This window comes from Catharus ustulatus, chromosome 21, assembly GCF_009819885.2.
Source record: "Catharus ustulatus isolate bCatUst1 chromosome 21, bCatUst1.pri.v2, whole genome shotgun sequence".
Taxonomy (NCBI): domain Eukaryota; kingdom Metazoa; phylum Chordata; class Aves; order Passeriformes; family Turdidae; genus Catharus; species Catharus ustulatus.
The window spans coordinates 9,442,608-9,465,784 of NC_046241.1; the positions used below are offsets into that span (position 1 = coordinate 9,442,608).

The following is a 23,177-nucleotide window of genomic DNA, read 5'->3' on the forward strand; positions in this document are numbered from 1 at the left end:
GAAGGGGATGTCAAGACTCTGCTCTGCTCTGAGGGTTCTTCCTGGGGATTTTGTTGGGATTGCTGTTTGGGAGGTCTGGAGGACAGGTCTGGTTGTGATGTGGCCTTTTCAGAAAGGTCCAGTCTGTTGGTGTTGGCTCAGGTCCTTCTCCTCCACTCTAAGTTGGAAGTATCTCCTACTCTGTGCAAGATTTGTATAAATCTGTATCCAGAGAAAATGATAAACCCTAGGAAATCCTCTCCATGACATGCAGCATTTTCTGGCAGGCCATATTTTTCCTTTCTGAATGGTGGGAGGTCCCTGACCATGGCAGGAGGGATGGAGAGGGGTGATCTTTAAGGTCCCTTCCAACCCAAACCATTCTGATTCCTAATTTCTGTCCCTGTTGAAATCCCAAGAGAAGGCTCTGGAGAGGTGATCCTTCCTTGGGTTGAGATGGTCACCAGCAGATCTTCACTCTTCCTTTATTTCTATCACACTCTAAACCAGAGTGACTTCGAAAGAGGCTGACTCTACAGTGGCTGCAGAAGAACTGGGACAAAATCTTCTCCTGGGGCAATCCTCAAGAGGATTTAAACTGCCATCTTGACATTGAGTTGTTGGAAATTAACTGTTGCTTCCAGGCAAGGAATGATGAATGGTCTGAAATGAAGAGATAAGCCTGCATGTGGATACATTCTCCCAGGCTCTCGTGGACCTTCAGTGTTACAAGCAGCTGGAATAATTCCTAAAATAGGGAATATTTGATGCTGGGTCAATTCCTATTTTGATATGCTTATGTACATGGAGAATAAATGAAAATAATTACTCTGAACCAGTGTAATTAGAAGGAAAACAAGCTCCTTGTGTCTTAGAACAATACAGACACACATATCTGGGAGTCGTAAGGGGTTGTGGGAGACTAAACAAAATATTCCAGGTTTTTTTCTTTTATTTCTGTCATATGCCAGAACTTTCTCATTGACAGGGCGAAGTAAAATCTGTTGGATTGAGCCTGTTTATAAGGTCACTGTGGATTATTGTAATATTGGACTACAGTGGAGATGAGATCCATATGTTGCTGTCAGGGACTAGAGTTTATCATCGCACTGGGGATGGCTAATAATAAAAGTTTAGATTTCAGGCAGATTTGAGGAGAATGTGCTTTAATTCCCATCTGTCTGGTTTGTGGACAAACTCCTGTGTGCCTGGACTTCTTTACAATTTAAAATGTAACTTGTAAATAGCAATAGAAGGAGGCTGTGAGCTAAGCTGACAGCAGTTATAGTTTGAGCTTTAAAGATTAAGTGCCTTCAGGAAGTAATAAAGATCAGAGCTGCCCCATCCTGGTGCAGTTACCTATGGAGAGATGTTGACACTGCACTGACAGGCTTTGGGAGCAGTGCCGTGTCTCAGGGAGGGTTTGGGAATGTGCACTCGTCTGACACAGCCAGCATCCCTCCTCGTGTCCCTCCTCCCGTCCCTGCTCCAGTCCCCCCTGCCATCCCTCCTGCCATCCCTCCTCCCATCCCTCCTCCCATCCCTCCTGCCTTCCCTCCTCCCATCCCTCCTGCCATCCCTGCTCCATCCCTGCTCCCATCCCTGCTCCATCCCTGCTCCATCCCTGCTCCCATCCCTGCTCCATCCCTGCTCCCATCCCTGCTCCCATCCCTGCTCCCATCCCTCCTGCCATCCCTGCTCCCATCCCTGTTCCCATTCCTGCTCCATCCCTGCTCCCATTCCTGCTCCATCCCTGCTCCCATCCCTGCTCCCATCCCTCCTGCCATCCCAGCTCCATCCCAGCTCCATCCCTGCTCCATCCCTGCTCCCTCCCTGCTCCATCCCAGCTCCATCCCTGCTCCCATCCCAGCTCCATCCCTGCTCCATCCCTGCTCCCTCCCTGCTCCATCCCTGCTCCATTCCTGCTCCATCCCTGCTCCATTCCTGCTCCATTCCTGCTCCCATTCCTGCTCCATCCCTGCTCCCATCCCAGCTCCATCCCTGCTCCCATCCCTGCTCCATCCCTGCTCCCATCCCTGCTCCATCTCTGCTCCCTCCCTGCTCCATCCCTGCTCCCATCCCTGCTCCATCCCTGCTCCCATCCCTGCTCCCATCCCTGCTCCCATCCCTGCTCCATCCCAGCTCCCATCCCTGTTCCCATTCCTGCTCCATCCCTGCTCCCTCCCTGCTCCATCCCTGCTCCATTCCTGCTCCATTCCTGCTCCCATTCCTGCTCCATCCCTGCTCCCATCCCTCCTGCCATCCCTGCTCCCATCCCTGCTCCATCCCTGCTCCCATCCCTGCTCCATCCCTGCTCCATCCCTGCTCCATCCCTGCTCCATCCCTGTTCCCATCCCTCCTGCCATCCCTGCTCCATCCCTGCTCCATCCCTGCTCCATCCCTGCTCCAATCCCCCCTGCATTCCCTCCTCCCATCCCTCCTCCCATCCCTCCTGCCATCCCTGCTCCATCCCTGCTCCATCCCTGCTCCATCCCTGCTCCAATCCCAGCTCCCATCCCTGCTCCATCCCTGCTCCATCCCTGTTCCCATCCCTGCTCCCATCCCTGCTCCATCCCTGCTCCCATCCCTGCTCCATCCCTGCTCCATCCCTGTTCCCATCCCTCCTGCCATCCCTGCTCCATCCCTGCTCCCATCCCTGCTCCATCCCTGCTCCATCCCTGCTCCATCCCTGCTCCATCCCTGTTCCCATCCCTGCTCCATCCCTGCTCCCATCCCTGCTCCATCCCTGCTCCATCCCTGCTCCATCCCAGCTCCATCCCTGCTCCATCCCTGTTCCATCCCTTCTCCCAGCATTGCCCAGTCAGGCCAAGTGCCCCCAGCACTGTGGTGGATAGGGAATGTTTTGGAAGTGATGGGAGACAGTTACTGCATAAATAAAGAGGAAATCTTAAAATTAATCAGAGGTGCAAACAGAGCAACCCGTGCTCAAACTCTCCCTTCTTACCTCTATGTTTGTTGTTCTGCACTAATTATGTATGAGACAGAAAAATGCTGGCTGAAGTTTAATTAGGAATGAGCTGCTTTGTCATGTAAACCGGGAGCGCAGTCTGCGAGCCTGGCTGGCCGCCAGGACCGGTGTGAGCTCCTCGGCAGCAGCGAGGGGCTGCGAGCAGATGCCGCTCCTCCAAAACACCGAGCCTCGAGGAAGGGCTTGAATTACAAAGGAAGGGAAGGGACTGAGCCTGCCAGCCCCCTCCTCCCCTGACAAAGGGCAGTAGGCAGTTTACTTCCCTAACCCCACTATCAGCTGCAGAGGAAGTCTCGCAGGCCGGGACTCTGCGAGCGGCTCCAGAGCAGCGGGATCGGAGCGGGCAGAGCCGGGGGAGGGAGCGGGGATGGACTCGCCCTGCCCCCGGAGCTGCTGACTTTCCTGGGGACCTCAGCACTGCTTTTCTGCCCTGCTCTTATTCTTCTGTCCTGATCTTATTTCCCTGTCCCGTGGAGGCTTGGTAAGTCCTGGTAGTTTTCCACTTACTCTCTGCTTTGGTTCACCGGGACCTGCCCAAGTGCAATGGCACTGCGGTGACAGAAGTGTTCCTGCACCTTTGTGGGCTTGCTCTGGGACTGGGTGATCCAGATTGGAAAAGCTGGACCTTTACAATCTTTTGAGTTGATATACTGCATTTTCAAAAGGGACAGGGAGCAGATATGGAGAAAACAGACTGGTAGGGACTGCTGGGGCCACGGCAGCTCGCAGCGTGCCGGATTTGCAAAGGCTGGAGAGCTGGAGCACAGCTCTGCCGAGGTCTGTCAGGCTGTTCGCTGTGCAGATGTTTGTGCTGCTTCCTGTGGGGGTCGGGGCAGCTGCGCCTGGAGCCAACCTCTGGATTCCATCATCCGCCAAGGAGGGCGTGCGGGGATGCAGGAATCGATGGTGCCGTGGCTTGGAGGCTTTGGGAGCTGCTTGCTCGGGACCCTGATGCTCTGGCAGGAGGGATCGGGAGCAGGGACAAGAGGCAAACAATTCCCTCACATCCACGGGCAGCGGAGCAGGGCTGCGGAGGGGCCGGGCAGAACTCACCGGTGTTTCAAAGCCCTTTACAAGATCTGTGTGACTGTGGAGGAAGAGTGGCCGTGCCTTGGTGTTTGCAGGCAGTCCCGGGGATGTGGGTGGTGGAACAGCCAGAGAACTTGAAAGGGAGATTGACTAAAACTTATGTAATGTGTGAAACCGAATGTCCTTTCCTGCTGTCCCTGCTGTCAACCTGAGAAGACTAACCCTGGAACGATTTTTAAAGCTCTCTTTGTTAGTCATCCTTTATGCGATTTGTTTCTTTCTCATGTTTCGTTTTGAGTACAAGGAGACAGGCTGGTTCCACTCCCTCTCACTCCTCCTCTATTGTTAGTCTCTCCCAGCTTCCCGTACGATTGTCCAGCTCTGCGCTTTGCAGAGCCCAGCGGAAAAGGATATGCTTGAAAAGAAAGAAAGTATTTCAAATTAAAATCTGGCAAGTGCTTGTGTCCTCATTAGGCTTCAGACACGTTTCTTCCCTCCCATCTCCTTTTTCCCAAAAGTTGCAGGGTGGCCAGTATCACTTGCAGTACCTTAAACAGCAGCAGAATCTCTCTTAGCCCTCACAGCCGTGCACTGGCCAATAAATGCAGCAAATAATAATCACAGCAAAGCTTAAAAACAAAGCATATTTATAATAATATGAGCAGCCTGGTCTAGTGGAAGGTTCCCTGCCCATGGCAAGGGTTTAAAACATGAACTTTAGGGTTCCTTCCAACCCAAATTGTTCTGGAATTCTGTGATACCTACGGCTAGGAACACCTAAATATAATAAAGCAGGGAATTCTTGCATTAAGATTGCTTGCTCATTCAGATTTGTGAGCTGGCCAGAGCTGATGAGTTATCCCAGCACTGGCACTGAGCATTTAGCCCAGGCAGGACCAGGGATCGTGGCTCAGAGCATGGGTGTCAGGAAAAGAGCGTGCAGGGAGGGAGAAAAGGTCATGGCCCCGTCTCTGTTGGTTCTCATTAAGCTGTAGCTTGATGAGCAAGTGGTAATTAATGGTTGTGTTAATGCTCAGAGGTAAGCTGATAGGACTCTCCTTGCTTCCTCTTGATTCCCAGCCATGACTTCAGTCCTTTTGAGCAGCACTGATGAGGCAGGGGTGGGTCTGGGTGATCTTTGGAGAGGCCCAGCCAGCAGCACTGTGACCCTGTGGGTTGTTTGCACCTCCTGGCACCATCCTCCTCCCCCTGTACAGCAATTAGCAGGAGGTGTCCTGGGCAGGACTGGAGCTGGGGAGGAGACACAGAGCTGCCGTGGGGCTTGTGAAGATAACAGAGCCTCTGGTGAGGCTGAGCCGCCTCCCGTGGCCTCGTTAGTGCCAATATTGGCACAGGAGGTGCGAGCAGAGCGGGGGGAGTGGCAGAGCTGGGGACAAAGGGGACCCCCAGTTCCCTCCAGGGACCCCTGTGCGTGGAGCTCCAGTTCCCTGAGCCACAGCCCCGTGCCTGGTGCTGTCAGTGCCACTCCCCAGGCTGTCCTGGAGTGCCCTGGGGAGCTGGGAACATAGAGAGTGGGATGAGAAAGCACTCAGTAATTCCCCGAGTTTCCTTCTGCTCAGAGTGGCAGAAATAACACCTTTCTTATGTAAAAGGCTCCCTCAGCTCTGCTGGGTATTGTACAGGAACACCCCCCTGCTTTGCTTCTCTTTGACTTGCACCGTTTCAGAGACCTGCAATTTGATGACAGATTTAATAAGATACAATTGTCACTTGTGTTGAGAGGAGCCACTCAAAGAACTTGCAGTTGTATCACCTGGGATACCAACATGTAAGGCACTGCTCTGTTCACTCACAATTTTAGGTGCTGGAGACCCAGATTTTAAGACTTGTTAAGACCCAGATTTTAATACTTTTAAAGACTTGTCCAGCAGACACTGATGGCTGAAAACTTATTCCAGCAGTGGTTTCTTCTTCCACCTCTTCATCATACAGGAAATTGCTGTCTTTTTTTAAACAGGCAACAGTTTTTCTTCATGTCATCTCCTTCTCTATGGTGACACCAGCACCCAGGAATGGGAGGGGAGAATGGCCCCAGTTCCATTGGGACCTTGCTGGAGATTCTCTGTGTTTTGCTGGGGCTGTGGCACTGAGAGGTGACAGCCTCTGCCCTGCTGCCATGGGAGGGTCTCACACTCCATTTCCCGGAAAGAGCAGGATGCACATTGAGCTGCTGCCATAAATTTACAGCAAAGACAATAAAAACAAGAATTAGACTGATAAAATGATTAAAAGGCTTTACAAAAGCTTCTAAGCAGTTTGTCATATCCTGCAAGGTGATTGCCCAGGACACCTGCAGCACAAGCCAGCCTTTTCCAGCATGCCCCCTCGGCCAGGGCATCAATAAAAATGAGGATTTATGAGCTCTGTCATGGGCAGCAAGCAAAGCACTGGGCAACAAATTAATCTCTGATTGCAGAGCTGTGCTGACTGGGAGCTTTCTGCTCTCCCTTGGCATCGTTGCAAGGTTGTTTGTTAAAAAATTAGTTTGGTAAAGAGACCCTTGACTCCCAGCGCGTTCCTCTGTTACCTGCTCACCAAACATGAGGCACTGTGAGCCCAAAAGTGCTTTTCACTGTTCAAGTGTTCCAGCTTTTAGTCATCAGAATGTGACAGCACTCCCAGCTCTCTGTGCTTGTCTGTTCCTTCCTATCCAGTAATTTTGGGATTACAGAATTCCAGTTTGGGCTGGGAGGAGCTGGGTGCTGCTGGTCTACTGGAAGCACTTGAGTGCCAGAATTGTGTGTTCCTGCTAAGCTGCTTCCCTTTCCTACCACAGAGGTTTTGCTCATTGTTCTCTAATTTCAGCAGGCAGGAAAAATCCCACTTTGGAGTTCTGCTGCCTGCCCTGTCCCCACAGCTGGTGCCACCATTGTCCCGGGTTCCTACCCGGACCAACTTCCTTTGTTCTGTGCTGGGTAGCTCTGCGAGGTGATTGTTTCCACAGGGATTTTATTTCTCCCTGCCTGAGACCAGACCATCATTTCCCAGTGACTCATGTCACCTGCTGATGGCCTTTTCCTGTCCCTCTCCCACTGGCAGTGCAGGGTGGGATGGAGTTGGTGCCCCTCAGGTTGGGGAATGCTCCTGCAGCCTGGGACAGCCCCACGTCCTCAGGGATGAGGGACACACGTCAGGGGCTGGGCAGAGCTCTGTGGGGATGGTGTCACATGCTGGGGATGTTTTGCCTTTGTTGTGCCAGACTTGTACCAGCTGATCCCATCCAGCCTGGTTTGCCCAGGGCTGGTTTGTCCTGGGAGCCTCGGGCTGGGCTCTGTGAGCAGATGCTGAGCAGACCCAACACATTTCAAGGCATTGCCTGGATGGAGCTGCACAGGACGAGCTGCCAGCAGCTCTGCTTGAGCTGCAGGCTCACTTTGGTTCCTCAGTCTTGGCTCTTACTTTTTTTTTCTCTCTCTGTTTCCTTTTTTGAGAGTGCTCATACATCAGAGCCAGGCTCTGTTGCCCATCTTCGGTGCTGGAGGGTGACATCTCCTCTGCTCCTGCTCGTGCTAACAGCAGCTGTGAGGCTCTGGACAGGGAACAGGGCATTCTCCAGCTCAGATGGAACAGCAACACGAAATTTCATCACCTAGGTTTCAAGAAAAATAAACTGTGGCTGGACTTAAAACCTTGCAGTGAGGACTAATGGAGAGAGGCTTTTATGAGCATTGAGAATATTTGTAACTAAGCAACCGACATCAGCAAGAAGAATAAATCAAAAGTTTCAGGGCTCTGCCTGCCTGCCTTCAAGGGTCAGGAACTGTATTTTCCCTCTGTTAACAAGATTGCCTTCCTGCTGGAGGCAGGATCCCATGTTAGATGGAGCTTGTTCTGGGATACTGGGCTGGGAACAGGAGGGAAAGGGCAGAGAAGAATCTTGCCAAAGGCCACAAAGGCAGCCAGGCCTCCCAGCAGCTTACAGGAAAAGGCTCTTGGAACAGTAACATCTAACACATATAGATAATATTTTCTAATTACCCTTGTATAAGTTCTCCTAGCATCAGAGAGGGTTTATCAGGAAGTGTAGTCACAGGATAAAGAGTAATTGGCTCAAAGTGAGAGACAGAAACAGCAGCAGTGTCTCCCAGTGAGGCTGGGCAGGCCCTGGCACAGGTGCCCAGAGCAGCTGGGGCTGCTCCATCCCTGGCAGTGCCCCAGGCCAGGCTGGACAGGGCTGGAGCAGTGGGACAGTGGGAGGTGTCCCTGCCATGGCAGGGCTGGGATGGATTGAGCCTGAATGGCCCTTCCAACACAAACCATTCTGGCACTGCCTGATCCTAGGCTGTCTCCAGGCAGCAGCTCCAGACCATGTTCCATCCCACAGATGGCAGAGCTGAGGGACTGGATGAGTGCAGCAGTTTTTGTTTGAAGCAGTGAATCTCTGTGGCTTTGTTCACTTTCTGTGTTTGCACAGTTCCTGTTGCTCGGGGCGCCCATCCCCTTGCTGCCATTGCAGCACAGATCCAAGGCCTATTAGATAATTGATATTTTCTACAAAGATATTATGCAGTGTTCTTCACTGGCTTGCATCAGAAAACCTAGAAGCAAGATATTTTGCTTTGAAATATATTTTATTTATAAAAAGAAAATTTTCCAGAAATGCAAATAGGAGTGGCAACAAATCAAGTCCAAGGAATAATTTCTTAATGGAACTTTAAAAAAAAAAATCTTATAACCTCAGGGTGTTTTCCATCTCTCCTTCTTCATCCTGCTTAGTCAGGAGATGATTGGAAAAGACTCTCCAGTCCCTATCCAGTCCTGGCAGCCTTATGGATCACCAGGAGCCCTGTGAGTGCCCTCTGTGCCATGGGAAGATCCCCTGAAAGTGCTTTGGAACCAAACTCTTGGAGCCCTGAGCCCCTCTGCACAGCTGCACCCCACCATCAATCCAGGCCTTAAACAGAATTATTCCTTGATCAAGGAGCCCAGAGACCTCTTTGCTCACATAGACACTAAAGTTGGTGTTAATTATGAACCTGTGTATTCAGGCCAGATCTCCCAGAATTTCTATGGAACTGTATTCCTAAAGCAGGTTTATTGTTTTAATGAGAGAATGGAGTATAATACAGGATAGCTCTCGTGATGCTGGAGTTCCAAGCCCTGTCCTGGTACCACTCACAGGCCGGGAATGCTCTCCTGTCCTGTCCTGTCCTGTCCTGTCCTTCCTGTCCTGTCCTGTCCTGTCCTGTCCTGTCCTGTCCTGTCCTGTCCTGTCCTGTCCTCTCCTCTCCTCTCCTCTCCTCTCCTCTCCTCTCCTCTCCTCTCCTCTCCTCTCCTCTCCTCTCCTCTCCTCTCCTCTCCTCTCCTCTCCTCTCCTCTCCTCTCCTCTCCTCTCCTCTCCTCTCCTCTCCCACATATTTTACCACTTTATGTAGCATTCCTCCACTTTTCTGCCTAGAAATCTTCCTGCAGCAGTGAGCATTTCAGTGGAGTTTAAAGATGGGTCTCAGTTTTCTGTGTTGGCAGTTACCTCTGTGCAGAGCATCCTGTCACGGACGATGACGAGCACAAAACTTTTCGGAGGCGTTTTTGTGTTTTCTGTCCTGCCGCAGCTGTGGCCTGGCTGGTGACTGGAGTTACTCAGCTGTGAAAAGCACTCAGGGATCTGCAGTCAGGGGGTGTTTCTGTGCATTCCCAGCAGTGCCTGCAGCAGCCCAGCTGGGGAGTCCATGGAGTGCCAGTGCCACAGCTGGCTCCGAGAGGCGCCCGGAGCCTGCAGGTCCTGAACGGCTCCTGGGGACTTGGGGACAGCAGCACCACAGTAAAGGGTTGTTCATGATAGCATTCCTTCAGGAAGGACTTTATTTTTCTTATTAGGGAAACTATCACTTTTGGAAGTGTTGCAGACACATTTTGGAAGCGGCACCAACTATTTTAGAAGTCAAAAAACGCATTGGCAGGTGTGAGGGAGATGTTCTGGAAAGAGAAGATACAGCCTGGCTTAAGAGAAACCCGATGTGTTCAGGGAGATCCAAGCTTTCCTGTTTGATCATTTTTCTCTTCCCACCCACCTTGGATCATCTCCCACCTCTCCACATGCAGGATCTGAACCATTCCAGGCAGTTCCTGAGTGATTCCCAGCACCCAGTCCAAGGCACAGCTCCCTGCTGGAGGCACTGATGGACTTTGGGAAATGCTTCCACAAATACAGACAGGGACGAACTGTTGGAAAACAAACATTGTGCAGGAGAGACACAGCAGGGACACGGGTGTGGTGGCAAGGACAGCTCCTGCCTCCCCTCCCTGCTGCCTCTGATTGCCCTCTGGGGAAGGGAATGCACCCAGAGATGGAGAAACACATCGAGGACATTGAGCACGACTTAAAATTCATGTTTGGAGTAATTGTTTCAACTTCCTTGCTCCATTTCTGGAGCTTCCCCCCCTTGTCTGGTTGTATTTTATTCAGTTGGCTTCTCAGTTTTTTGTCCTGGGGGGTTCCAGGCAGGTTTCTCTCTCTAAACATGAGAATTTGTTCTTCAGTGCTTCTTTTAGTGTGTTTATCTCCCTTTAGATCCTGTAAGTGCCTCTTTCCCACCCCCACAAATCACAGCCTCTTGTCTTCAGTTTAATTTTTACATTTAATGAAATAGCCCTGAAATTAAATGTTGTTCAGCAAATCCCTGATCAGGGTATCTCACAACAGAAGATATTATTATTATTATTATTATTATTATTATTATTGCTAATACAAAGTAATGACATGCTTGAATCCTTATCAAGTGTAATTCAGGGGGATAAATCATTTCAGTTGAAAGGAAAAGTTTGTTCCATCGCTTACTGAACTCATCTGCTCAGCGTCCTGCTCCTGTTTATTTAGATTTATTATTATTTACTGTTTTTTTATGTCTTGAGATCAAATTCTTGATCACAGTGCTCTGAGGTTTGGGTTTGTGCTTCACTGGGCAAACAGCAATCAGCTAAATACAGGAAAACAAGCTAAATATAGAGAAAACTGAATGAGAATATCACATTTTTGATGTCTGAGCTTGACAGACCCACTAAGCACCTCACTAAGAAAAGCAAAGTAAACCTCAAAAACCTCAGAGCTTGCCGAGATTTTCTCATTGAGAAAAATTTTTGTGTCTTCAACTCGAACTCCAAAAAAGAACAAGTGTGAGTCAGTCAGACATGCCACGTTTCTGGCTGAATCGAGCTCACAAGCAGCTCCTCAGTCCCTTTGCCATCTCCTCAGAGCTGTTAATGAGCCCCAGCCCCAGCTGAAGCTGAGGAAACAGCTGGGCCAGATGTTGGCCACCTGGGCTCCAGGAATGAGGCTTCCCAAAGCTGGGCCAGGCTCAGCTCCCAGAGCAATGCTTTAGACAGGGAACCACTGTCACAACTAGGTCAGCTGGATACCAAAACTGTGTGAGTGCTGATCTCCAGCTCCAGGGCAGCTGTGCTGCAGCAGCACCATGCAAGGATGGGGCTCCCCTGATGCTGTCAGTGCTGAGCTGATGGAGATGGCAGCAGCAAGAGTCCTTCTGGAAACCAGAAACCAGTGGAGAGGTTAAGAGCAGCCTTGTTTGGCATGCAGGGGCTTTGCAGACAAACTTGCACATCTCTGGCAAAGCACATCTGCAGCAGATGCAGGGGGCTGGGGTGGGTGTTTAATGCTCACTCTGCAGCAGAGGTGGGAGCAGGGCTGGCAGAGCTGACCAGCCACAAATCTGTGTGGGGAGCACTGGGAAAGGGCAGAGAGACAGTGCAGAAATAAGGCATGGAAAAGGTGAAGGACTCCAGAGGGGCCTGGGCTGGTTCTTGGCTCTCTCTGCACTGGACATGAAGCAGCAGCACAGAGTGTGAGTCCCAGCACCTCAGCATCCCTCGTGTCCTGCATTGTCCTGCCCCTCAGCCCTGCCTGAGCACTGGTCCCTCTGCCTGTCCTGCCCCATGCTGTGCTCACAGCCAAGGGACAGGAGTGTCCCTGCTGTCCTGGCGGATCCAGGGCCACAGACGGGGCTCCCAGCTGGTGCCCAGCTCTTCCCATTGGAACAGGCTGCAGCCAGGGAGGGACACAGCCTCCCACGGGGACAGGAGCAGGGCAGGGCTGTCTGGGGAGGTTCTGAGGCAGCAGAGGAGTCACTTCAGCTGGAGGAGGAGGACAGAGGCTTTGGGCTTGTTCGTTTGCACGTGGCCAGCCAAACATGGCCAGCCAAGCGTTCCTTTCTTCTCACCAAACGTTCCTTTCTTCTCACCATCCTTCAGCTCCTCTTTGATCTGAGCTGCACTTTTTCCTGGAAGGCTTCCAGCATTCTCAGTGTAGCTATGAAGCTCCCTTTTTTCCTCCCTATTCAGGCCACATCCCTCAAATTTAAGAAAGACGCTGCAATGGTGACGTGGGGCTGTGGTGTGTAAAGTCATTTCTGGAGAAACATGTTTGACTTCTTCAGATGTTCCTGATCTCTCCTCCCAGAACAAACACAGGACAGGCAACAGCAGCACAGGCTCCCACAGTCACCTCAGAGTTTGACTCAATGCAATGTGCAAAATCAGCCCCATAAAAGCTTCAAGCTGTGGTTTGGTGCAGATGTCCAATAAATGGAGAACTTTTGGCGACCCTCATTTCTAGACTGACGTGTCAGACAGATGCACATGCCAGAAGCACACTGGGAAGCAAAGACTGTGTTGGGAAGGATGCCAGGAGCCAAGATGCATTTGCAGAGCTTCAGAGCAGCAGCTTGGCCATCTCTGGCCCAGGCAGCAAGATGATGGAGAGAACCCCTGGGTAGCTGGCTGGGTAATGATGTTGCTTTTAAAAAGGACAACAAAAAAGGCACTGCACCCTGCTCCTGCTAAGGAGGCTTGGAGGCAGGAGAGAAAAGGCTCCTTTCTCTAGAGGTGAACAGTCACTTCTTCCTGCAGCAGAAGAAGCCTGACACTAGATAAGTAGCTGTGAGAAGATTCATAAAAAAACTAATTTATAATTTGCCAGAATATAATCCTATTTGATCAGTGTTATTCAGTTCCTCTTTCTTTTAAAATTCAGTGCACTTAACTGTTCTACGAGGGTTTATGAATGTTTAAAAATTGCTTTGTGGTCCCTAAAGTAATTTGACAAGTCTGACAGCTATTGATTAAAAACCTGAAATTATTCAGACTGTAGGATGACTTGAGGGATTAGATAGAAAGTTTTTTCGAATGTGAAAGGAAATAAGATGTTGGAAAGTAAATATGTTCTTGAATATTTTTGAAAAATCCATTACAACTGTGAAATTAAATTGAAATGAGATACTTCGTGTGGAGATGAAGGAACTAAATGCTGGCTTTACTATTTAGGCATGGGGTAGAACTCCCCATCCCAGGCTCAACAAATGCTTCCCTGGAAGTTGCTGCTCCCTGGCACAGATCCCACCTCAGGGCGCTCCTTGGGGAGCTCCCAGCTCCTTCCATCCCTCTGCTCCTGCTGGGGCTGGTGGGAGTGGGCTCTGACCAGTGTGAACAGGATGATCCACAACCAAACACACTCAGAAGTAACACGCCAGCCCGCTGCCAGCTGCTTGGGAACAAGGAATAAACCAGTTGTGAGTGTGTTGTGGGAGAATCCTCCTTCCCTGCTGGGCACAGAACCCCTGTGCCCCCTGCTCCCAGCACAGCCCCTGGGGCTGCTCCATACCCGAGGGGAATGTGGGGCTGTTCCATACCCGAGGGGAATGTGGGGCTGTTCCATACCCAAGGGAAATGTGGGGCTGTTCCATACCCGAGGGGAATGTGGGGCTGTTCCATACCCGAGGGGAATGTGGGGCTGCTCACTGGCAGCTCTGGGGGCAGCTCAGTGGAGGGGATCAGATCCTGAGTCCCTGGGCTGGTGCAGAGCGTGTGGGCAGCTCTGCAGGCTGGCTCTGCCAAGGGGGTGCTCACAAATACCTGATCTGTATTGATGCTGTCATCACTGCTGGTGTTTAATCAGGTAATGGATTGGTATTGGTTACATTCTGGAGTGATTCTATGCATGGAGAAAATCAAGTGTTTGTTATGGAGATAATCAAGTGGTTTTTATGATGACACAGTCCCCTGGACTGAGCAGCAGAGTTATGGATGTGGAGGGAGCACTCAGTGAGCAGATGGTGGAGGGCTTGCTTGGCCTGTTACCTCAGGGCACCACACAGCCCTTTTCCATCCCCAGTAATTCCCAGTTTCACTGGGTGAGGGGAGTCTGCAGGGTACAAGAGGAGCTGGAGGTGTCACCAGGCTGGGCACGGTATTTCAAACCCTTGTGCTATAAATGGCCCTCAGTTATATTTCAGTGACAATATTAAACTTTAAAAAGATGAGTGGAAGGAAAGGAGACCTTCAAATTTAGTTACTGCCAGGAAATAATACTCAGCACCACATAGTTGTCATTCTGCAGCAGACAGGGATTATCCATAAACCCTGCACCTCCAAAGTGAAGGAGAGGAATAAAGCCGACCCCAGGCGCACTTTGAACTTGGCTACCTCTGATTAATTAAGTTTTTCCTTCCTTGAGCCTGATTTAGTACTTATGCTCAGAATGAAGGATTTAAGTTAAGAAACTGTTGAGAAATTGAAGGACAGCTCTCATCCCCTCTTTCCCATCTCATCCCCTTCCCTATCACATGCACACACATGTGGGTAGCAAAGGGCTTGATGTGGCTGCTGAAAATCAGGCTCTGAGGGCATCCCTGTCCCAGAATTCTTGTCATTCCTCCTGCAGTTGCACCTCTTTGGCTGTGGATTTTTATTCCTGCCAAGCTTGAAATGTCAGCAGGGCATGGCAAACATCAGCTAATTCTGGCTGCAGGTCTCAGGGCAGTGGAAGGTGTAATAGTGATCCTGCATTTATATGGAAAGTAGGAAGGTGTCTGCAGCTCTGGAGTATCCTCCTTTCATTCATTTAATGACAGAGCTTCCTGGGACATTTAAAATCCGTCTGTGGCAGGGCTGAGGCTCAGCACAGCACACACTCTGTGTTCAGAGAGCTTCCCACAGAAGCCTGGCACAGTATGGTTCATGGTGAGAAGTGCAAATATGAGGCAGAATGGCCCAATTTTGTGTTTGCTGATTTGGTGCTTGGTGACTACATTGAATTATTTTGGTTTAGAAGGAGTTTGTAGAACATAGTTGGGAATACATTTGCTCTTACCAACTAATGGATCTTCCCATGTCCTGGGAAGTCAGTGAGCCCCTGCTCTCCTGTGGAATTGCTGTGGCTGGTGCTGTATCCCAATTTACACTCAGTGATTGAGAGGGGTGATGGTTGTACCTGGGTAGTCTAAAAAAAATACCCACAATTATTCCACTTATCCCTTAATTGGACTTCCTTAACCCACTTTTTTGGAGGAGAAACAATTGTTTAGAGTAATGAGAGAGTCTGTTTTGATTGAAGGATGTACAATAATCTGCCCTGAATCTGCTCTGCTGCATTGTACCAAACTCACTTATTTCTCTGTATTTGTTCATAGTCAAAGCATAAATAATTCAGCATTTTGTCTCTCCCTGTGAATGTGAGAAGCATGCTTGCTGATTCCAGATCAGATGGAGCAGTGATGTTTATTACTCTGATGTTGGGGAATGATTGTTGCATATTTAATATCACCATAAATAAAGCTCCTGGAGCTGTTTCCCACTCGCAGGATGGGCGTGAGGCTCTCTCCGAGCCCTCAGAGCTGTGCTGGGATGGAAGCAGAGGCTTTGCCTGCCCACTGTGACACAGGGCATGAGTGACAACTGCTTTTCCAGCATGCCCAGACTGGCTGGCATCCACCAGCCCCAGCACTGCCAGCCCCACCTGCTCCAAAGTCATTTGTCTCACCCAGAAATACTCAGAGACTTGCACTGTGTGACAAAGCAAATAGCAGAAGTAAAACAAACCTCATTAAAATAAAGTGGCTGAATGATAAGAGGAATGGTTAGCATACCTTTAACAGCAGTATTTCTTTTTGTCATTTTATCTCGCTAATGCCTTTAAAAACTGCCTGAAAGTATTTTAGAGTAATTACTAAAGGAGCTGGAGTTTTTAGCAGTCTTGTAACAGGGAGCTGAACATCTCTGATTTTAGTGGCTTTTTTCCAAAGTGGGGAAGTGAGTGAGGATCTGGGCCATGTCTATTATTCCTGTTTATAATTAAAATTCCATTGGAAGTGCAGCACAGGTATTGCAGCATCCTGCAGTCCTGGGCTGGGTGTTCTGCCATCCATAACAGCCTTGCAGGACTTTGTTCCACACCCTGCTGAACTCCAGCTGGCCACCCATTTTCCATTTTCTCCTCTAAAATTCCCTCCATGGAGAGAAATTCTTGTACATTTTACTGAAGACACTTGCCAGAATAAAGGGAGCAAGGCACTGCTTGGCAGTGGTGAAAAGCAAGGCAGAGAGCGAGCTTTGTCCACGAGCCATGCACAAGCCAAGGCTGTCCCGCTGCGTCACATTCCTGTTCTCTCAGCCTTGGCGTGGATCACCTCTTTTTAATGGACTCCAGTGTTCCCAGTGTTTCCAAACTTGTTTCAGCATTTGCAGCAAGCTGGGATCATCTCTGAGAAACATTTTGTGTGGATGTGATTGAGGGAAGGAATGTCACTGTGCTGGAAGCAGGGACCCTGCACAGCTCCAGCCCTCTGAGAGCCCAGGGATGGACTTGGCTCCTCCTTGGAATGCTGATGGCTCTGAGAGGATCCCTGCCAGTGTCTCAAGGTGGGCTGGGAGGTGACTGTCCCCACTGTCCCCATGTACCATGCCTGGCTCTGCCCCACGGAGCGCTGCAGGCAGAGCCAAACCCTCTGCTGTGCCCAGGAGCAGCCTCCTCTCCTCCCAGGGTGCAGACACTGCAGCAGCACCAAGTCTTTGACATGGAACTTGTCCCTTGCCACCCACTGATGTGGTCACTGCCCCAACACAGCATCACCAGGGTGACAGAACCGTGCAGAGGGGGAGACTCTGCCATCCAGCCCTGGGGCTAGCAGTGCTGGCCACTGTTAAACAGAGGTGGATCAGAAGTGCTCCAAACCCTGCCTTTACTGGCACACAGCCATTCTGCTTGTTCAGTATTCTAAAAGCAGAGTTAATAACTATTTTTGTCTCTATTCTCATTTCTCACGTACATATAAAGGCTCAGTTGATGTTTAGCTTGACAAGCCAGGCTGCAGTTTGGATGCCAAAAATCTCCAAACTGTCATGGAGGGAGACAAGGATAAAGGAAAAAAACAACTCAGATAAAAGGGCTGTGGACTCAGAAATGCTGCATGTGGCACACTTCCCAATCCTCAGAGAGACTTATTAATTCACATCGTGGAAGTGTTTATGGTGCACAACTCAAGTGGCTTCCTGGCTCCACTTGGGATCTCACTGAATTTAGGAAGAAGTTGCTTTCACACTTCTATAGGCAAAGGAATTAAAAAGTTGTTTTGTTTCTTGAAGTGTATGAAGTAATAAAGTGTTTAAGGGATGGTATAAGGGAAGTCACATGTCAAAGGCAGGCCAAGACTGTGCTCAGGAATTGCACATCAACCTAATGCAGGGAGGGTTTTATTACCTTCTCCCAAACCACAATGTTCAGACTTGGATATAATGTTCAGTCCTTTGCTGCATCCTTGCAACTCCCAGAACTGAAACTGCTTTTTTTGCCTGGGGACTGGGCTAAGACATTCCTCCAGCTCTAATCCCTTAAAAAAAAAAAAAAATCTTAAGTTATTATCCCATCATTTGTAACATGGATGTGAGTGTTGTAGGCACTTAACAGACAAGGCACTTGGCAGCTTTTCCCAAATTCTCTATATTCTGTGTGGCAGCTGCTGGTGCATCTGGATTTTGCAAGAGCTGTAGGTTGGAGAGCTCAGCATTTAACCCATCCCTCCTCCCAGGGAAGATCCCTGCTTTACCCTCACATCAGCCAGACAGATCCTCATCACTTTTTGCTTTTCTCAAAGAAGAAATCGTGGAACATTTTTCTCACTTGGCAATTGTTTGAATCTCTCAGAAGTCTGTTCTGTGCCAGGCCTGTCCCACATCCAGCCCAGCAGTGTGAACTGCTGCCCTCGTGCCCTGTAAATGAGATAGGGCTGGAGGTTGTGCAGTGACTCAGCCCCAGCCCTCGGTGCCTCCCCGGAGCCAGGGTCCATCCCTGTAATTGCTGCAGAATTCCTGGGCAGAGCAGCCCTGGCAGGGCAGGCACCCACAGCTCCAGGGTGAATCTCACCCCAGTGCTGGCTCCAGGAGGGGCTCCTGCCCTGGACAGGACAGTGCAGACCAGGGCCACACAGAATGTCCTTTCCAAACAGCTCCAGGTGTTTTATGGAACCACTTCAGGCTTTAATGCTGCTGGTGCAGGATGGTGACATCAGAGGCTCGTGGCTCCTGTTTGTGATGGAGCAGGAAGCAGCTGGGACTGGTCAGACCAGGATGGACTTTGCTTTTTCTCTGTGTTCAGAGCACGCTTGCTCATTTGGAAACTCCCTGGGTGCTTTCAGTTTTGGTGCCTGGAATGGCAATAAAGGCAGGGACAGGAGGAGCAGCCCCAGGCACAGGAGGGAGGTGAGCACACTCATCCCTGGCTCTGGGATGGACATTCCCAGGCTGTGCCCAGCACCCCCTGTCCCCTCTCAGTTCCCCACTGCACTGGAGCTGTGTGCAGGCTCCAGCATGAGCTGTGCATTGCTTCCAGCCACAGTGCAAATCCAGGGCAGCCTCATCAGCTCAGGAGCAGATTGCAGTTTTGTTTATGAGAACATACGCTGGCCCTACGTATTCCCGGGGATTTGACCTAAGCTCAGCATCTGTCAGGATCAGAAAAAGTGGTTTAGTGCAGTGGCAGAGCAGCAGTTCAGCGGATGGGCACCAGGGCAAAGGGGATTGTTGGCTCTTCCCACTTGGATGATGGTTTTATATTCCATCAGAGGAAGAAAAAATATGTGTGGAAATTGGTGCTTTGTGAAATTAAATACAAGAACAAAATCTAAACCAGATCCAAACATTTTTCATTTTCTCAGAAGAAAGTAAAATAAGATTTTTTGGGCTCTGCCCTGCAGATTTAACCCTGCAGAGTTGGGACCTGCAAAGTAATGCCAGTGGTGGTGAGTGGAAAAGGCAGAGCCAGGACTGTGAGTAAGGAGTGAACCCCAGCAGAAAAGAAGGTGTCTGTGCAACTCTGTTTATTTTAACTCAATCTACTTTACATCAACTTCAGGCTCTTAGTGTGTCTGAGCAGTGTTAACTCTTCCTGTGATCAGTACAGACTAATGGCCTAAAATGTAGGTTTAGACATTAAGAATGGAGTAAAATTGCAGGTGAGACAAGCACAGGTTACTTCAGGGAGTTAACTGAGGGCAGGCTGGGCTGTGGGGAGCTCTGTGGTGACCCTGAACTCTTGTCACAAAGTAAAATCCTTCCAGGTTCTGTCTACCAAAATTCCGTACAACTGTGACTGTAAAATACAGTCATTTTTACAATGATGATGAGCTGGGTTTAATTTGGTTAATAACTGAGGCAAGTTAATCCTGTTCAGGCAAGGATCAAACCAGTTTCAGTGCATCTGTGTCAGTGCTTTGCATCTGTCTAACATAGCTTTAACATTGATTTAACATAGCTTGGTTAGAAAAGGAAGTTGTTTCTGCTGTTCAGCTCCTGGAGTGGGGCTCACACGTGCCCCTGCTCCTGCCTCCATTCCCTTCCACAGGGTGAAGCTTCAGGTCAAGCTCCCCTCTGGCTCCCTTGTTTAGAAGACGAGGGTGGAGATTTCATGGGGAGAACTCGTTCAGGAATCTCCACATCCCCTCCAGAAGCTGGTAGAAGTGTTTCTGCTCAGGATGATTTGCTGGCTCTGGACTGTGTGGCATTCACAGGAATGGCTCTGCAGCTCCTTCTCCACTTTCTGGCAGCCAGGCTCTGGGTTCCTGTCCCAGGATTGGTGCTGAGGTGTGGGCTGGAGCAGCAGGAGCCCCTGCAGGTTCAGCAGGGCTGCAGGGCTGCAGCTCCCGGGGTGAATTGTCAGCAGCAAAGCTGACACACTGTCATTGTCTTCTTTTAATGAATGCATTATTCAGCCAGGCTGAGGCTCTGTTCTTCTGAGGGCTGAGTGAGACCTGCAAAGCTTGTTGCCACCCTGGCTGGCTTGGTGCTGCAGGCAGCAGAAGGCACAGTGTGCACAGACGTTGGCATTCCCAGACACATCCCCAGTGCAACACGCTCCCCTTCCCTGGAGAGAGCAGTCCTGGCTGGGTGCTGAAACCCACAGCTCTCATTTCCATGGAATAGGCAGTGTTTCCATCTTGGGGGTGTCACATCACCCTGTGTAACCCCAGCTGGCCCTGAGCAGACTCCCTGATGCCCCAGCCCGTGTCTGCAGTGGGGAAACTGAGGCACACAAAGGCAGAGTAACCACACCAACCCCAACAGACAAAGGCTGTTTTATTCACTCTGTGCCTACTCCAGGTGTCACTGGGATGTTCTGTCAGCTCTTTCTGTACAGAGATTTATATGAAATCGTTTCTATTCCATTGAAGCAATTTTCAGAGATTAATTTTTGAGGGTATTAGCATTGATTCCTGAGCACACGTGCTTCCTCCTCCCGCCAGTGGTCCATATCCAGGGAAAGCTGCATTGTCTGAGCTGGAGGAAAGCTCACTTGCCCTAAATTTATTGAAAAAATTAATTTTAGATTTAAAGTGGGGCTTTCATTTATGAACCCCACTCAATCTGCTCTTCACTCCTGAGTCTTCACCCTGACCTTTCCCTTATCTGCAATCCTCTGGGCTGTACACTGTGTTCATTAGTGGAACTTGCAGGAGGGAGCAGCAGGTGTGGGCTGTGGATAAGGACTGCACGCACGCTTGGCTCTGTGCTTATCCAGGTACCCCTGGCAGCTCCTGGCTGTAATTTAATTTAGGGCAGTGCCAGGATTTGGACTTTTTTTTAAGAGTTTTTCACAGTTTGTAAGTTTTAATAACAATTTTTACATCAGCTCTGGAAGTAGCAGCCCTTGGCATTGCATGGAGAATGCAGTAATGATACTTGCACTTAAAAAAATGAGCTGGGGAAGTGATGCAGTGCACCCCAGAACTGCCAAGTTTAATCCCTGCTCATGGAGTCTGGAATGGTGAGAGTCAGGATGGTCCAACAAAGTCCCTGGGGCTGAGCTGGGTTTGGGGCAGAGCTGTGCCTCACTCTGCTCCAGGGGAAACAAAGGGGCCATTCCCAGAAAAGGCCATAGAAAAAGAACCTGTCATTCCATCTGAAAAGAAGGCTCCCATGAGAAGGATGTGCTTTATATCCATCCCTAGAAGATGCTAAAGGTACTAAAACCTCTCTGGCTAAAAGGCAGATAGCAATCGGAAGAAATTAGCATTATATCCTGGTGCCAGCTATGGATAAAAAACCACAAACAAACTTTAATGCTTAGAGCTTTTGTTCTTTCTTCTTTGAGGGAAGTTCAGCAGCAGCAAAAGAACATTTTCCCAACTTTATTCTGATTATAAATTTTGCATTTTCTGGATATTGCTTTTTAAGAACATCACATTGTTGAACATCATTCAGCCCTCAAAGTCAGCTCTTCCCTATTAAACTGAAGCCATTACACAGGCCAGTATTGTTAGACAGAAGGACAAATCACAGGAAAACGCAGTTTAGATGCTAAAACATCTATTTGTGTTTGTCAGGCTCAAAGTCATTCACCACTGGTACTCCTCTGTAGTTTAGATTGGAATTCAAAACTTGACTCCTGCAAATGCCTTGGCTCAAATTGTGGTTGAATGTTAAGTGGTGTCTCTGAAGCGAGACTAATCACACAGAATGATATTGGATGTTTGCAGGAATGGGACCTCACAAAAAGGTTTAGAAAAATCTGCTGCTAATAACAATGTTCTGTTTTAAATAAAACCTGCAGAAAAGATGAGTGGCATCTCAGTAAAGACAGGTTTCCTGTGGATTGGGATTACATTCCTAGAGGAAAGTCTAATGCTTATCCAGGAGAGCAGGAAAGTGAAGCTAATTATAAGCAGAAAGAGAAATTGGCCAGTCAGATGTCTGGGTGCTGTGAAAGGAGGCTGGAGGCAGAGGGAAATATTCTTTCAGGGCAAACACTATTGAACAGTGCCCCATTTTTCAGGGGTGCTCAAATCAACTCTGCCCATGACTGCAGCTCAGCTTTGGGGCTCAATGCAGCAGGTGGAGAAGCAGCAATCAGTGACAGCCTGTGCACACCCATCTCTTGTAATGTTAACTGTGCTGCAATATGTTCAAACTTTGGAAAACAAGTGCATTTATGACATCAACTATTTGATTTTAACTGTAAATTTGGACTAGATCTGGATAATCACAATCCCTTCCCCTGCTGACTCCTTATGGTTATTAGGAATTGTTTGTTTGCCAGTGATAGACAGCGTGGTCATAAAGCACAAAGCACTGGCTTCACAGTCAATAAAAAGTCAGAGATATCTGGGTTTAATAGCTCTGAAAGGTAAACATGGCTGGAGTGTGGAAAGGCTGCTGTCCCGAGGGCTGGAGGCAAAGCTGTGCCCGTCCTCCTCTGCCCAGCCAAGGAAACTGAGTCAGCCAGGCCTGGCTGGGAGCAGAGGAGAAAACATGACCCAAGAAAAGGGAACTATAAATAATACAAATAATATCTGGGAATACAAAACTTCCTCTAATAACCCATGCAAAAATACTTGACTGGGTGCAGTGGCTTTCCTGTACAGATGCCATTTGCTGAGCAGTGAGCAGGGCGGGTGGTGCTGGGATCGGGAACAGGAGGTGTAAATGTGGAGAAGGGGTGGGGTGCAGGTCACGCACAGTGCCCGTGACAATGCCAGCACTGCAGGGGCAGTCACAGCTCTGGCTGTGCCATCCACCCTGTGTCACCTCCTGCACAGAGGGAACAGCTGTCTGCAGGGAAACACCTTGTGCACACCAGGAGTGAGCTACAGCTCGCTGGAAGGGAGCTGGATAAACCCTGGCTTGGACAAAATGAGCTGAGATGTTGAAGTGTAAGTTCTTAGTGGCAGTAAATGCTCCCTGCAGCAGTCTTTGAACACTGAGTCAGTGGAATGTGGCTCCTTCACTGCCTGGCACTCCCTGGGGACAGGGACAGAGCTGTCCCCAAGGCCCTGCTCTGCAGAGTTTCAGTTTCTGTATCTCCTGAGCCTCATGGGTCCAGAGATCACGGAGAGGGAGAGGGCAAGGAATGGCCTGTGCATTCCAGATCCGTATCCCAACA

General features: G+C 49.6%; 1 protein-coding gene across 8 annotated transcripts in view; it reads left to right on the forward strand.

Annotated features, from left to right (window-relative positions):
• Positions 1-23,177, forward strand: part of LOC117005526 (DAB2 interacting protein) — a 158,616-nt gene that overhangs the window by 88,528 nt on the left and 46,911 nt on the right. The gene's annotated exons all lie outside the window — the stretch shown is intronic.